General features: G+C 58.9%; 1 protein-coding gene across 2 annotated transcripts in view; it reads left to right on the forward strand.

Annotated features, from left to right (window-relative positions):
* Positions 1-3,874: 3,874 nt before the first annotated feature.
* Positions 3,875-16,890, forward strand: part of KIAA1671 (KIAA1671 ortholog) — a 188,030-nt gene continuing 175,014 nt past the window's right edge. For both annotated transcript variants that reach the window (XM_070066040.2, XM_070066041.2), the window contains exon 1: positions 3,875-4,002. The gene's annotated coding sequence lies outside the window, so the exon portion shown is untranslated. The remainder of the gene's footprint in view (positions 4,003-16,890) is intronic.

Genomic DNA, 16,890 nt, shown 5'->3' on the forward strand with positions numbered 1-16,890 from the left:
ATGGCCACCCACCAAGCTAGGCAGGGGGTTCCGTGCAGAAGACCTGGGAGGAAGCCGGAGACACGGCTGGAGTCCCCGCTCCGCCCCCTGCAGGCGGTGCGGCCTCCCCCGCTGCTCTCGGCCTCAGTTTCCCCACGTGCCATACACAGACGCATGGAGCCGCTGACTGCCAGGGCTTTGTCCTGCTCACCCGCTCACTGATCTCTTTGCTTCTTCCGGTCAGGACTGGCTGAAGGACTTTGGGGTCTGGGTCCCAGGCCTGGTGCTGCGTGTCAGGCTTGGCTGGGGCGTCTTCCCGGGTGTGCTTGCCTGGGTGCTTCAGCGCTGGCGCCATCCAGCCCCCACTCGCCTCCCCACGCAAGGCAGCCGCAGCCACGTGGCTGGCGAGGCCGGGGGTGACCTGGCCTGCATCACGGCCCAGGCTCCCAACACCCTCAGCGGCCATCCAAGCCGACCTGCGGGGCCCCTCTTCTTCCAGGCGAAGCTCTGTGCATGGAGCCAGCTTCCCTGGTGGCGTTGGGCCCCCGTGGTCACTAATGAGGGACAGGAGAGGGGAGGGGCCTGCAGGTGCAGTCCCCGCCCATCAGCCCCCCACCCGCTCTGATTCCTGATGGGAGTCCAGGGGAGCTATGCCTTCCATTTGCTTTCGCTCCCAGGCCTGCCTCGCTGTCCCCTTGCCCTTCACCCTCGCTGGCTGGGCTCTCACCCCGCGGTTAGCAGTTCCCCCAGGCCCTGTTTCCCAGGGCAGCCAGGCCGAGACGCTGGCTGTGTGCGCCTGGGCAGCCGACTTAGCTTCTCCGAGCTCAGCAGAGCTTCCTGTAGAATGGGCGCGACAGCTCCCGAGCCAGCACGCAGAAAGGGCTCGCCCGCGACGGCTGTCACTCACATCAGGCACAGCCAGGGCGGGCTTCGTGGAGGCCTGGCGGTTACAGGTCAGCTGGGAGGCCCATGTAATGGTTAACCAGGTCCCGGGCCTGCTCAGAGGCGAAGCGAAAAACCCAGCGACCTGCTGCTGGCTCTCCCCGGTTCCCCACAGCGGCTGTGTACGCTGCAGTGGATTCAAATAAATAGAGGCCGAGCAGTTCCGGTTCCACCGGCTCGGGCGTCTCCCCTGGCCAGCACCGGCTAGCTTCACCACTGGAGGGCCAGAGCGTCTGAGAAAGGGCACCCAAATCGGGACAGACTTCCTGGAGGAGGGGGCGGAAGACGGTAGGGAATGGGTTCCGAGAAGTTCCGTGAGAGCCCTTGCTCTCCAACCTCAGGAAGAGAAGAGCTAAGGCCCTGCCAACAATGTCCAACCTGGCGCCTCTGCGCTCAGGGACACAACTTCCGCGTGGGCGTTCGCAGCCCGCCTCTCACTAGCGAGGGAGGGCGCAGGAGTGCACCAGGAGCAGCTAGGGCGGGGCTGAAACAGGAAGTCCCGCCTTTCCTGGGCAAGGAGGATTCTGGGAGTGGTAGTCCAGCGCTTCGGTCAGCCCTAGGATGCTTGATGCCGGCGCGGAGGAGGGTGGGCGGTCCCGGCCGAGGGCACAGGAGCGTTTGGGGTCTCAGTTGGGGGTTGTGAGGTGCAGAGCAGGTGCAGCGGGAGCTGGGAGCTCTGAGACAGGACCTCCCGCTGAACAGAAGCCTGGCGCACGGGGACATTGAGCCAGGGCTGAGAGGCCGTGGACTGCGCAGTAGCAGCAGCCACAGTCAGGTTTCCTGGTGGAGCTCGAGAGAGAGCGGCGCGTGGCAGGCCGGGGCCCTCCGCTCGGCGCGGCCGCACACAACAGAGCTGACTGTTTACGTATCGTTCATTATTTATTGTTTCGGTGCACGCGCATATCCCATGGACATTCAGAAGCACCACGTCCTGTAGAAGTCCTGCTGAACGCTGGATTTCGAAGAACCTTTTTTTTTTTTTAACATTTATTTTATTTATTCGAAAGGCAGAGTTAGAGAGCCAGAGGTCTTCCATCCGCTGGTTCACTCCCCAGATAGCCACAGCAGCCGGAACTGGGCCAGGCCAAAGCCAAGAGCCAGGAGCTTCATCCCGGTCTCCCACGTGGGTGCAGGGGCCCAGGGACTTGGGCCATCTTCTACTGCTTTCCCAGGCCACAGCAGAGAGCTGGATCGGAAGAGGAGCAGCCGGGATCCGAACCAGCACCCATTTGGGATGCAGGCGTGACTTAACCAGTTAGGCACCACAGCACCAGCCCCTGAAGGATTTAACTTTGGATCCAACGGTTCTCTGTCCCTCAAGGTGGAGACCACATGGGAAAGCCCTAGATCTAATTTGATCCTATCAGAGACCCGGCTCAAGGTCGCCAGGCATGGAGAGCGTCCTGAGTGGGCAGCCCGCGGGCTCCACCCCACCATGTCTGGTTCTGTCACTGTGGGTGAAGGCTCCCGGAGTCTCGGCGTGCCCGTTGGTAAAAGGGGGTTGGCACCCCAACTTTTTTTTTTTGACAGGCAGAGTGGACAGAGAGAGAGAGAGAAAGGTCTTCCTTTGCCGTTGGTTCACCCTCCAATGGCCACCGCGGCCGGCGCACCGTGCCGATCCGAAGGCAGGAGCCAGGTGCTTCTCCTGGTCTCCCATGGGGTGCAGGGCCCAATCACTTGGGCCATCTTCCACTGCACTCCCTGGCCACAGCAGAGAGCTGGCCTGGAAGAGGGGCAACCGGGACAGAATCCGGCGCCCCGACCGGGACTAGAACCCAGTGTGCTGGCACCGCAAGGCGGAGGATTAGCCTAGTGAGCCGCGGCGCTGGCCGGCACCCCAACTTCTAAAGGATTGTGGTGCAGGGGTGGGTGTTTGGTCTCGCAATTAGGATGCCCCCTAAGACACCTGCCTCCCGCACTGCAGTGCCTGGGTTCATTCCGCATCGCAGTCTCCCGCCAACGTGCACCCTGGGAGGCAGTAGGCGGCTGGGCCCCTGCCACCCACGCTGAGACCCGAACTGAGCTCCTGGCTCCCAGCTTTGGCCTGGTTCTGACGGCTGCAGGCAGCTGGAGAGAGAACCTTTGGATGGGCGCTCTGCTTGCCTGCCTGTCTGTCTGCCTGTCTCTCGAATACAAAAAAAAAAAAAAAAAAAAAAAAGGAAGGGGCTTGCGTGTAACAATACTTTCCCCTTCTTCTTACACAACACACACACCCCCTGCGACAACCGGGATGGCAGGTCCCCGCCAGCGCTCCCAAAGCCACGCACCACCACCGTGGTCTCCCAAGGCAGTATGACGTCAGGGCCTCCCGTTATTCACGCTCCGCCCATTTTCCTTAGCAGCACGTGTCGCCAGATTTTTTGGAGTATGTGCAAGCGCCCACAAAACCTGGATCTTGCAGCGGCTGCACGCAGCTTCATAAAGATCTGCTGAGTGAGACAAATGCCTCCCTAGGGTTCCTTCGTCTCGTGCGCGCGTGTCTACATCCGTCACCCTAGCACAGCCGTGGCAGGTGGTCCACACAGTAGGCGCTCCGTGGAGTCATCACCCCGGCCGCAGTTCCCCAGACAGCCGCGAGGGGGCGCCGGCGCCACGCGCCAGCTTTGCTCCTGCGCCCGCAGCCCAGGCTATTCCCGGCCCAGCGGTCACCCGGCACCTCCACGACTCCCGGGGGCGCAGACGCCACGGCCGGTCGGTGCCCGTGGCGGGGGATCCCGGCCGGTGCCTGGGGGGCGCTCCGGGGACGTGGGCGGGCACGTGAGCAATGTTTCCACTCGGACGCGGAGCGCTCTGGGTTCGAGGGGCGGCAGGGGCGTCCCGGGTCAACCAGCGCGCGGCCTTTGCCAAGCCCGACAGTCCCCAGGCCCAGGCCGGGGGCTACGGGCTGGGGTCCGGGAGGCCGCGCTCCGCCCCGGGCCGCTGCGCGCAGGCGCCGCCGGCCGCAGTTCCCATGGCGACGGGGGCGCGTCCCCGCCCGAGGCCCCGCCCCCAGCAGGCTAGGCTGCGCGGGGCCGCGCGCGGGCAGGCAGGTGCGGCGGGCTGCGGGCAGGTGGCGGCGCGGCGCGAGCCGGCGGCGGCGGGGTAGGTTGTGCGGCGGCCGCGGGGACCGGGGGCTGGCCGTGCGCCTTGGGCCCCGACCTGCGAAGGGGCCAGGGGGGCTGCGGCGGGAGGGGGCGGCCAAGTTTCTGCCCGGCCGAGGCCACGGGAGGAAAGTTGGCAAAGTTGGCCGGGGAGGAGGCGGGGACCCCGTGGGTCTCCCCCGGCTGCCCGTGTGTGGAGAGGGAGACCCCGGGTTTTGCAGCCGAGGGAATATTTCTCCCGAGACTTGGGAGTGGATCCGCGGGAAGAACCAGCACAGGGCAGCCAGTGGATCCCGCGCCACCCGGCTGCCAACTTGGGAGTGGATCCCGAGAAGGGATCGGGCTCTGGCGGCCTGGGGTCCCACTGGATCCCCAGGCGGGCGTTGACGGCGGAGGGTGATCGGGGCTGGAAGCAAGTGGATTCCCTCTCCCACGCATGTCTGAGCCTGGGAGTGGATTCCGAGAAGGGATCTGGGGGGGCGGCGTTGCTGGAGATCCGGGGTACCCAGCCTGGGGCTGTTCGGCCCCGGACATCCGTGTAAGTTGGAGGCCCCGGAGGTGGACGGCGGGGAGCGAGGCGGGGCCTGGGGCCGGCGCGGGGCTCCAGGGCTTCGGACGCCTTCTCCTGGCCTGGCCTGCGCGCCCCTCCGCAGGCGCGCAGATGGGATTAAGGCTCCGCTGCCGGCGCCTGCTCCCAGCCGGGCCCGCTCCGTTCCCCGCCCCGGTGGCGGCGCCGCCCGGGGTCGCGGGTGGGGCCCACGGGGAGGGAAGAGGCGCGTCGCCCTGCGCCCGAGCCGGGGCTCCCCGCACCCTCCTGGCTCACCCTCGCCGGGGGGCCGGGGCACCGCGCCCTGAAACCCGGAGCGGGGCGCGCGACCTCGGCGCGCCACCTGGGTGCCCGGGGCTTCCTGCCTGCCAGGCTGAACTTTTGCCGCGGGCAGCAGCCATTACCTCGGGGGAAGGGAAGGGGCCGTACCTGTTGCTCCCATAGAAGCTTTTCGTCTGCAGCTTCTTTGTGACCTTGGGCAGAACCCCTAACGCGCCCGGGTTCCCGTCCGGATAACGCACGCTGGGGGCGGGCGGGGGGAACGCAACTCTCCCCTTCCTGGGGGGCGCGATCGGTGGGCAGTAGGTAGGGGCAGTGTGAAGGGTGAGGGCCTCCCCTCTCCCTCTGCCCGGCCCCATCCCCTGCACTTCCCCGACAGGATCTGAAGGGAGGCCTTGGAGAGCCCTCAGGCTGGGCTGTCTAAACTGCAGGGTTAGAGATTTGAATGTGGCTTTCCTTCCCGTTGCCCTAATTGCCCCTCTGATACCTGGTCGGAGAGAGCCGCTCTGGGGTTTGGCTAATCAGTAACCAGGGCAAGTGGACCAGGCTTCTCTCTGGGCCAACTTTCCCTCGGCAAATGCATCAGGGCTCCCACCCAAACCCTGGATCACCGTCAGAGGCTGGCGCCTCCTCCCTCTGCCTCTGGGGACAGTGGCCAGGGGAGCTGAGCAGAGGTGAGCCCCCCGGCTCAGTGGTTTTGGAGGGGAATCCTTTTGGAAGCTCTGCGTGCTTGGCAGGGGTGCAGTTACCTGGGAGAAGTGCAGGGTTTCAGCGCTGCGGACGGCGCTCCAGCCGGGCACGTGAGCTGCCTGGCTCTTGGGCACCCCTTGTCTTGCGCACCCGTGCTGGGGGCTGCCGTGGCCCTGGGCAGTTCAGGGTCTGTGCTCCTGAAAGTCCATTCTGTCTGCTGAGCCATCCGCTTGCCAGGCTGTCTAGAGCTGGTTCTTGCTGGTGGGGGTGCCGTCCTCACCCCAGATTCTGAGGCAGGAGGACAAGCCCCTTGCCCCCAGGGAGGTGCCAGGGGCCGGCTTTTAACCAAGGCTGTCGTAGGCAGAATGCAGTAGCCAGCTCTCTGATCTTAAGCATTTCTCTGCTGTTAGCATCACCAGACTGCTTCTGTGACCATCTCAGAGAAAGAACCCCCACCCCCACATCGGGGGGGGGTGGGAGGGGATATTTTATAAGTGCATTCATTCATTCATCATTCATTCATTCGAGGAGTGTCAAGGCCCCGTGTGGAAGGGGAGGATAACAGTTGCACGCTGAAGGACCGAAGCCTTTGTGAAAATAAGCAATGGTGCGGGAGGAGAGGACAGGATAAGGGAGAGGCTCTGAGGCTTTCCCGCACAGGGAGGGTGGTCCTGGGCAGCTCCGGTGGGAGGCGCTTGATTTGATGGGGGAGAGATGTTAACATTTTCTAACAGTCTGTGTGGATGGGGCCAGGGAGGAGGGGGTCTGGGGAGCTGGCTGGCGCCACCTCCGCTCTGCTTGGTGGTTTGGACTTTATTCCAGGGCACTGGGGCGCTGTGGTAGGTTCTGTGCAGCCAGCTTGCCCTGTGAGGTTGGGGTGGGGGGGAGGCCAGGGGACCAGGAAGGAGACTGCTGGGAAAACCCAGGCGAGAGGCGATAGCGGGCTGCCCTGGGGTGGAGGAGGGTGATGGTGGTGACGCCGAACCGACAGTGACCCGTGTTCTCCTGAGAGAGCCCGAGGCAGGTGGCCTGAGGGGTGTGCGTGTGGATATTCCACGCAGCGCACAGACCTGCTCGTTACCTGGCCAGAAAACATTTCCATCCCCAGCAGCTTCCTGGGCGAGGGGGATGGGCTCGTGGTGCCCATTTCGCAGGTGCAGGGCTCCGTGCTGCAGTGAGCCCCCCGTGGCAGGTCGGGGATGTGAACTCACACCCAGTCTGCACATAGGATGTTTGCAGTCAGTGAGGCCGGGTCCTAGAGAAACACAGGGTGCTGAGGCTGCGTTGGGGTTCAACCCAGGGAGGCTTTGGGAGGAGGCAGAATGGAAGGAGCCAGCCAAGGAGAATTGAGGACAAACTTGGCCCCGCTTCTTCCTGACTGTGGCCTTGGGCATGGTACATGGTCTTTCTTTCTTTCCTTCTTTCCTTCTTTCCTTCTTTCCTTCTTTCCTTCTTTCCTTCTTTCCTTCTTTCCTTCTTTCCTTCTTTCTTTCTTTCTTTCTTTCTTTCTTTCTTTCTTTCTTTCCTTCTTTCCTTCTTTCCTTCTTTCCTTCTTTCCTTTCTTTCCTTTCTTTCCTTTCTTTCTTTCTTTCTTCAGATTTATTTATCTATTTCCAAAGTCAGAATGACAAAGAGAGAGGGAGAGACAGACATAGAGAGGTGAAGATCTTCAATCTACTGGTTCACTCCCTAAATGGCCACAATGGCCAGGGCTGGGCCAGACTGAAGCCAGGAGCCAGGAGCTTCAACTGGGTCTCTCTTGTGGGTGCAGGGGCCCAAACACGTGGGCCATCTTCTGCTGCTTTCCCAGGCACATTAGCAGGGAGCTGGCTCAGAAGTAGAGCAGCCGGGACTCGAACCGGCACTCATATTGGATGCTGCGGGCGGCGGCTTAACGCACTACGCTGCAGTGCTGGCCCCAGGACTTGTTTGAGACACTGGCTTCCTCATCTCTAACATGGGCTCACGACTCTCCCCTCACTCTTGTGCGGCTGTGTGGGTTCAGTGGAGCAGTGCGCAGAAGGTAGCAGGTGCAGAATCTGCCCAGGCTGTGCTAGGTAAGGCGAGGGCACGGTCATTATCAGTGTAGCCTGTCATCAGGATGTGTTCTGGGCAGGCGGTGCCTTGCCCAGCCTGGTGTGTGTAGGGAGGAAAGGTGACCAAAGGTGACACTTGAGCCTTAAAGAACAAGTAGGAGGCAGGGAGCCAGGGTGGGATGGGGCGTCCCAGGCGGAAAGAGCAGCTCAGGCTAAGCCATAGTTCATTTGGAGAATTGCACACTAATTGCTCTGCCCTCATCATAGGGTGTGTTGAGTGAATAAAAGACGGTTGGCAGCAAAAATTCTCTTTGCGTCCCCTGCCACTCTCTGCGTATGGCAGGCTTGGAGGCTGTGGCAGGTTTGGGGCCAGAGGCATCCTCACCCACTCACCTACCTGGACCACGGGAGTGTGAACCCGGAGTGGACTCTCTCCCCTTGGAACCTGATTCTCCTTCCGTGGAAGAGGAGGGTTGGAGCCAGAAAGCAGGGAGAGCCCAGGGCTCATCAGAGCAGCCGCTGTGGCGCCAGGGTCTGGGCTGAGCTCGCTCTCTGTGTTCCTTTTTATTTACAACAAACCCAGGCAGTGCTTTTGAGACCCTTCACTCTGCAACTTGGGAAACTGAGGCTTGCAGAGGTTATGGGGTTTTTAGCCTGGAAGAGCTGGGATTTGAACTCAGAACCGCCTGCCTTAGTGCCATGCCCCCTCCTCAGTTATTGTGTTCCCAACACAGGGAAGGGGGCTTAGGGCGGCTCCCTCTACTCAAGCTGGTGTTTCAGAGGGCGCTGACAGCTGTTGGAACTGGGGCACACCCACACAGACACACGGAGGCAGTTTTTTTCCCTTCAGTGCAACTGATATTGTACTGAGCGTCTTACGTGCAAATGGCCTGGGGAAGATAGCAAAGTTCCCTGTGTGCTCCAGGATCCACTGGTTAGTTGTCTGTTAGTTGGAGCCAGGCAAAGTGCGATGAGTCTACGCATCGTTATGAACTTGACCCCTGGGAGGGAGGCGTGATGGCTGTTACATTTGTTAATTGTTCAGTTCAGTGACCTTTGAATCCTTCTGTAGCCTTGTGTGTATCAGGAATATAAAATAGGTTTCCAAAGCATGATCTTTGGAAGCTACATCGCTGAGTCAGGAATGATAAACATCTGTCCATATATATTTTGTGTTAAGAAAAAAACAGAATCGGGGCCAACCTTGTGGTGGTGCAGGTAAAGCTGCCATTTGTGACACTGACATCCCCTATGGGCGCCAGTTCAAGTCCCGGCTGCTCCACTTCCAAGCCAGCTCCCTGCTAATGCACCTGGGAAAGCAGTAGAAGATGGCCCCAAGTCCTTGGGCCCCTGCACCCAAGTGGGAGACCAAGAAGAAGCTCCTGGCTCCTGGCTTCAGCCTGATCCAGCCCCAGCTGTTGAGGCCATCTGGGGAGTGAACCAGTGGATGGATGATTCCTCTCTCTCTTCCTCTCTCTGATTCTGATCTTCCAATAAATAAACCTTAAAAAAATAGCATATAGCACACGAAGCACCTCTAAGATGGCAAAATGCAAGTAGTGATTAGGGAGTCTCCCAGTCCAGACCCCCAATCTCACTTCTCAATTTCTCTTGACCTTCCAGAAACTTCACTCACTCATACACACACACACACACACACACACACACACATACATCCTCATTTACTTCCTTGCCAGCCCCTGCTACACTGAGCCAATTTTCAGAGTTGTTTTCATGCCTGCTCTGAGCCAGGGGGAAGGAGTTGGATCCTCGTGCTGCTGCTTATCGGCTGCGTAACCTCAGGCAGGTGACCGAGCAGGTGACCTTGGGCAGGTGACTGTACGTCTCTGAGCCTGATTCCTTTACCAGGGAGCGGTGATGATAATGTGACTCCTGAGGGTTGCTGTGAGGAGCCGATGCCGAGGGCTTGACAGACAGGATGTGTCCATATGTACACACGTCCATATGTATTGATTGTGCTTATTGCATTATGTTACTGTGGCCAGTGGTGGTCACGGTCAGGTCTTGTCACTGCCTGCCTTCCCCCTCGGCTCTTGCCTCCATCTCTCTTTGTCTTCACTGCTGTGTCCAGTGATTCTCACTGATGCTGCCTGGCACACAGTAGGTGCTGTTAGTAGTCGCGGCTCAAGCCAATGAGCCGATCTCTGCTGACGGCCTGTCTTCCACAGCAAGAGTAGTAGAGATAATCGTGCAGAATCTCATCTATAAATGGAAAATAGGTGTGCGTACTTTTCCATTTCGGAACGCGTCGTTACCCCCTTCTTTGTTGTTGTTCATGTGTGCATGTATTTGAGAGGCAGAGAGATGGAGCGAGCGCCTATCTGCTGATTCATCCCCCGAGTGCCTGAGCACCAGGGCCAGGACTGGCTCAGGTCGAAGAGGGACACGGGAGCTCAGTGCAAGGCTCTCCCACGTGGTTGGCGGGAACTCATCACCACTGCCTCCCAGGGTCTGCATTAGCCAGGAGCCGGAATCCAACCCAGGCCCTCCAGGGAGAGAAGCAGCCATCTTAACTAGCAGGCTCAGGCTAAACGCCTGCCCCCACCCCCACCCCCACCATCCTTTTTAAAGACTGGGTAATATTCCCAAGCACGAAGGGGCCGTTATCTAAGTGACCGCCTGGTGCCAGGCACTGCGTTGTCCCTGTTTGTGCTGTGACACACAGCGCTGCAGTGAACAGCCCACCTGCTGCCCTCGATTGGAGGGTGGACGATTCCAGAATGTGGAACTGTTGGGATAAAGGGTGGTTAGAGTGTTGCTCCAGAGCTGTTGTATCCCCCACAGTCCCATGGCTGTGCCAGAGAGAGCCTGTTTATATATAGGAGAGGGGCTTCAAAATGTTTGTGGAAATTGGAATTCCAAGATCAGTTTATTTTGCTACAAACAATTTGGAAATCCATGCAGACCTACTTCGTATTGTAGATTTTCCATGAGCTTTTGGAAGACCTCTCATATGCATGGGTTTCAAAAAGTTTTTGCACCAAAATAAACTCCTCTTTGAATTGCATTTTCCCCAAACCTTTTGAAGTCCCCCAGGATTTCGGAGAGGAGAAACGGGTTGGCTCTGTCTTGTCAGCGGATGTGGGACGTGACATGCCGCTGGACAGTAGGGAAGGTGATGGCTCCTGTGGGTTGCACATTATTTTTTGGTCCTTGGATTCTTTTAAAAAGATTTATTTATTTGTGTATTTGAAAGGAAGCGTTATTGAGAGAGAGGGAGAAAGAGAGATCTTCCACTCTAATTTACTCCTCAAAGGTTGCAATGGCCAGGGCTGGGCCAGGCTGAAGCCAGGAGCCTGGAACTCCATCCAATTCTCCAATTTGGGTGCAGGGGCTCAAGCCCTTGGCCCTTCATCTGCTGCCTTCCTAAGTCATTAGCAGAGAGCTGGATCAGAAGTGGAGCAGCCAGGGCTCGAACCGGCGCTCATGTGGGATGCTGGCATCATAGTGGTTTAACCTGCTATGTCCTGACACTGGCCCCAACCCTGGGGTTTCAATCTTTGTTTTGTGTCTTGAAAGACAGCGCCCATGTGCACACCAGACCCTCTGGAAATACAGGGTCCTCGTGTCAGTCATGGTGTTTTGTGACCATAGTGCGTGAAACACATCTCCCACGTTCTAGTTGCCCTTGTAGCAATCATTTGATGCGCATAGTCAGCAGGTGGCTTGGCTGACCTTGGCTGGCCTTGGCTGACCTTGGCTGGCAGGCTGGACCACAGGCATTGGGTTGGTTTCAGGTCTTCGTGCAGATGCCCAGGCTGAGGGACAGCAGGAGCCAGGGCACCTGTTCTGAGCCAGACAGCAGGTGTGCAGGAGCTCAGGTGGGAGCTGGTGCACTCTGCCCTTATTCACTGGGCCACGGCGGGTCACATGCCCAGGCCGACATCAACAGGCCGAGGCGTACTGCTCTCCTGGAGCCCACATGAGGAATCGCTGCACTGGTGGGTGGTGGCACAGTGGTTCAGGCACCCACATAGGGGCTGGCATTGTGGTGTGGCGAGCGGAGCTGCCGCCCGCCATGCTGGCATCCCAGATCGGAACGCGGTTCGAGTCTTGGCTGCTCTGCTGCTCCTCCAGCTCCCGGATTTGGGGGTGAACCAGCAAGGAAGATACCATCCCCCCCTCTTCAAATAAATAAATAAATATCAAAAAAGATGCCTACATCCCGTATCAGAGTGGCCGGGTTCAATTCCCCACTCTGCTTCTGATCCAGCTTCCTGCTGATGCACACTCTAGGTGATGGCTCAGGTACCTCGGTCCCTGCTACCCATGTGCCGGACCCAAATGGAATCCCAGGCTCCTGGCGTGGGCCTGGCCCAGCCCTGCTATTGCGAGCATTTGGGGAGTGAACCAGCAGATGGAAGATCTGTCTCTGTCGCTCTGCCTTTCAAACATATGAAAATAAACAGATAAGACGTTAAAAAGTTGCTGACGCATGTAGAGCCCGCTCCGGTCTTGTTTCTGATAGGGTGGGACAGGTCCTTGCAGGAATGCAGAGTTTGCCTGGAGCGGCTGGTAGACCCATGGCTCAGAATTCCAGCAGGGAGGAGTAGACTCAGAGCCCCGGCCCAGGTCAATAGCCGGGACCAGACCGAGCCTCAGTGTCCTCCTCTGGAGAATGGGCACAGTGTGTCTGTCTGGCAGAGCTCCTGTGACACTCGAGTGTGGTGTGGGCGTGAGGAGGCGTTTGCACCTGTGCTGGGAGGTGTGCGGGAGCAGGAGGAGAGTCCGGATGTTGCGTTTTGTTCTGGGCCTGGCTTACAAGTCCTTAAGCTGTGGTCCTGGCAGCCCGTGCGGTAGCGTAGTAAGATCAAGGGGAGGCTGTGGAAGGGACGGGGTCAGGGTTCAAATCCGAGCTCTGACACTGGGCCATGTGGACTTTGACCGGACTCGTCACTGTCATCCTCTCTCGGCCTCAGTTTGCCTTCTTTGTGGCCCACGTTAGAGAGCCTGGGTTCAGATATCTGGCAGCCCCAGCTCTTGACTCAATAAAGCTGACCCTGAGATACAGCAGGGATGCTCAAGTGACTGTGTTCCTACCACATACATTAAGACCTGGATTGAGGTTTTTTTTTTTTTTCTTAATAGTTATCTATTTGAATGGGAGAGAGAGAGAGATCTTCCATCTGCTGGTTCACTCTCTAAATGCCTACAACAGCTGGGGCTGGGCCAAGGCTAAAACCAAGAGCCAGGAACTCCATCTGGGGCTCCTATGGGGGTGGCAGGGGAGCCTGCCCAGGCGCATAGGCAGGAAGCTGGATGGGAAGTGGAGCAGCCGGGACTCGATCCTGTGCTCACCTATGGGATGCCGGTGTCGCGGATGGCAGCGTAGCGCACTGTACCACACGCAGGCCCCTGTGCCTTGTTTCATGAAGTCCTCATAACACTGACGAGGAAAGATGCTGCTAGTCTTTTCCCATCTTACAGATGATGAAACTGGGGCGCCCTGGCCAGAGTGACCAGGGAATGCCAGGCCGAGAGGACCTGAGCCCTGTGCAGGGGACCCTGGTCGGCCCACACAGCTCTGTTTTCAGCGGGCTCATGCCAGGGCTGTGGGTGTGTCTTTTCTGTCTGTTTGGATTCCCCAGCGACAAAACTCTTCCTGGGGACTGTCCTGTTGACCTGTGACACGGCGAGGCCCCGCGGTGGGGATGGCAGCTGGGGTGAGGGGTCCTCCGCGCAGAGGCGGAGGCCACAGGTGCATGGGGTGCAGCAGGCCACTCTGTGAACTCCTGCCGCCCGGCCTGCCGGGACTGGAGGCCCGGGCCTTGGCACAGGTGCTGCCTGCTCAGCCCTGCCCGGTGCCCTGGGTGAGGCTGGGGAGTGACTTGGCTGGGGAACTCCCAGGGCCCTTTGGCCTGGAAGCTGCCCAAGTTTGTCTCTTGCTTTCACTTTAGGTCCAGGCACCGGGAGACTCCCGCCGCTGCCTCTAGAACCAGGGTCTGCGTGTGGCACGGGAAGGGGTCCTGGGCCAGCGGGGGAGAACGCAGAGTGCCTTAGGAGGAGTTCGGGGCCAGGAGTTGTAGTACTGGCGTCCCTGCTGTGTGTCCTTGGGTAAGCTGCTTCGCCTCTCTGGGCCTCTTCTGCAGGGAGAGGGGAAGTGGATCCCAGAACCTCTTATTCCTGCTATGCTTTCTGGGAGGACTGGAAACCAGCCCTTTTTAAGTCTGGGCCTAGAAAAAACCAACCTGCCCTGGGCCCATTGCGGGCTGGGCCCTTTGCTGGGGAGGCACCGTGTGGTGCGTGTGCCGGCTCAGCAGATCTGGGGATGACTCGGCATTGGTGGTGTTAACCCCTATCCCAGGGCAGGAAGCAGGCTCCATGAGGCTGGCTGGGGGTCAGGGCTGGCAGACGCTGGCTTGGAGCCCAGGTCTGTCTCCTGCAGAGCCCCGACCTCATGGGAAATAGGGTCTCTCCCCTCTGCTGTCCCAGGGCTGTGTGCCCTTCCCCGTCTTGAGATATGCTATCATTTTCATCTTTGTTACTTATTGAGTGCCTACTGTATACCTGGACTTCAGAGCTGCCTGGGGCACAGCCCCCTCCCTCTCGGGGGAGGGAAATAAGGGGACAGAGAGCAGTGGAAGCCCATGCTCTTGACCTTGACCCTCACCTTCCCACAACCCTTGATGGACTGTGGTGACGGCAGCTTCGGCAGCAGGCAGACCTCCTTCTCAGAGAGATACCACGTGCCTGCTGGCTGTCGACTCTCCAAAAAGGTGGCCACCACGCGGGCCAGGCTTGCTTCGGTGCCCGATGTCTTCCTCACTGGTCCCTTTGCCTTGCCTTCCTTTAATTCATTAACAAAGGAGGTGGCTTGTGGGCAGACAGGGAAAAGCCAAAAAAGCCGGGTGGAGGAATTTTTGGAATGCCCAGAATGCTGGCTGGCCGAGCCGAGCAGGTGTGAGCCATCCCTCCTGGCTTTAGTTGGGGTCAGCCTGGTGTCCACTGGGGCTCTCTGGCACCGCCCAGTTCCTGCCCGAGGCCTGAGTCACCGCTGGGAAGGTGGCCATGCTGAGGGTGGCAGCGGCCCTGGGCTCACAGGCTGGCTGGGTTTTCTTGCCGGTGGTAGGAGTGGCTTTCCCTTGGGATGGGGGTGCTGCTGTCCGTCAGCCTGGCCGGGAGCTCCCAGTGAGGTCATGGGGTGAGTGCAGGGGTGTGTGGATGGACAGTGCGGGTGATGCCGGCTGGAGCCCCCACCAGTCTCTGGGGTGGGGTGGGTGTCCTGTGCTTTTCATGATCTCGTGGTGGGTCCGGCTGCCTCACGAGGGCGGTGCCACTAGGCCACCTTTTATTTCCCAAATTGGTCATTTGTGTGCTCTTCCTGTCCCTATTATACGGCCAGACCTTTTTACTGTTGAACACTCAAAAATACAGACCCTAAAAGGAGATAGTCCCCCATCCTAAACAGCACCGGGGCCCCCTGTGCTGTGCCGTCTACACTGGTTCATCACAGCGTGTGTGTGGACGCGTTAGCTGACGGATGTCAGCTCTGTTACCTTGGGACGTGGAATGTGGGCTTGATTCTCAGGTGGCCTGGATTCCAGGCCCGAATCTCTGACCGCTTAGCTGTCTGTTTTTGACAGCGACACCTGCATTTCTCTGAGCCCCAGCTGTTCCTTGGTAGATTTTTTACTTATTTTCATTTTATTTGAAAGGCAGATATATATGCAAATAGATATATAGATAGATGTAGACAGATAGATATAAATAGCTGTATCTATATAGATACATATAGATAGATGATGGATTGTATATCCCTAGATATCTAAATCTGTGTCTTTCTATACAGATGAAGATACATAGACATACAGATTTATACAGATATCTAGCTATCATGTATCTATGTATCTAGAGAGAGAGAGAGAGAGAGAGAGAGAGAGACAGAGCTCTCGTCCACTGGTTGTCTCCCCAAATGCCTGCAGCAGTCAGGATAGGACCAGGCCAATGTTAGGAGCCTGGCACTCCACCCAGGTCTCCCACGTGGGTGACAGGGACCCAATCCCGTGAGCCATCCCTGCTGCCTCCCGGGGTGCACATCCGGGGAAGCTGGAGTCAGAAGCGGAGCTGGGACTTGGACCCAGGGCTGTGGGCTGTGGGCATCCCAAGGGACATCTATACTGCTGTGCCCATTGCTGCCCGCCCTGTGCTTCATGAAGTGGGGTGGCCGTGGGGATCAAGGGAGCCAGTGTCCGTGCAGGGCTTAACAAGACACTTGGCACCCAGCAAATGCCCAGGGCCTTCTCGCTGTCGTTTCGCATATACATGGCCTTTTCCTTGTTTGGGGAGACGGCCTCTTCTAGAATGTTGTGATTGATGGCAGGTGTGTTGGAGACCCAGGTTGGGAGGCGGGGGGGGTGGGGTGGGGTGGGGGGGTCCCAGAACGCCTTCTCCAGGCACCGCCCCTTTAGCTCCTGCGGTGGGGGTTGCACAGAACTGGGCTCAGCCAGGTGCTCTGGCCCACACCAAGCGTGCCGCGTGCCCTCCCCAGCCAGTCCTGATCTCTATCGCTCAGGGATGCTTCCTGTCCCAGGCGAGGCCTGGGCGTTGTCCAAGTTAGAGCTGCTGGATGGTCCCAGCGGGCTGGAGGTGGCCGTGTAAAATGAGCTCACCAAGAAGTCTTCCAGCACCCGCCCTGGCTGCTCCAGGGGCTTCGGCAGAGAGGATCCCCTTCCAGGCCAGGGCCCCTGCAAGGAGGCGGGGGAGAGGAGAGGGTTGTTTGAGGGGCCTGGGTTTCAGAAGTGAATGGGCGGCCGGCGCTGCAGCTCGCTAGGCTAATCCTCCGCCTTGCGGTGCCGGCACACCAGGTTCTAGTCCTGGTTGGGGCGCCGGATTCTGTCCCGGTTGCCCCTCTTCCAGGCCAGCTCTCTGCTGTGGCCCTGGAGTGCAGTGGAGGATGGCCCAAGTGCTTGGGCCCTGCACCCCATGGGAGACCAGGAGAAGCACCTGGCTCCTGCCATCGGATCAGCGCGGTGCGCCGGCCACAGCGGCCATTGGAGGGTGAACCAACGGCAAAGGAAGACCTTTCTCTCTGTCTCTCTCTCTCACTGTCTACTCTGCCTGTCAAAAAAAAAAAATAAAAAAAAAAGGGAAGTGCGTGGGCTCCCATGGGGAGACGCTGTTGTCCTTTGCTTCCTCCATGCCCTGTGGTGGGTAAATGCAGCCTCAGTTTCTTGCTCTGTGAAATGGGGCTAATATTAGATCTCAGGAATAGTTTGCTATGCCATCCCAAGTGAAGGCCCCTAGTGCAACCAGGTACACAGTGCTTCCTCCTCCTCTTCCTCATCTGCTGTGTTAGCAACAATGTTCACTGAGCCAG

Source organism: Oryctolagus cuniculus, chromosome 21 (genome assembly GCF_051225735.1).
Source record: "Oryctolagus cuniculus isolate XC-2025 breed Fujian yellow rabbit chromosome 21, ASM5122573v1, whole genome shotgun sequence".
In the NCBI taxonomy this organism is placed as follows: Eukaryota; Metazoa; Chordata; class Mammalia; order Lagomorpha; family Leporidae; genus Oryctolagus; species Oryctolagus cuniculus.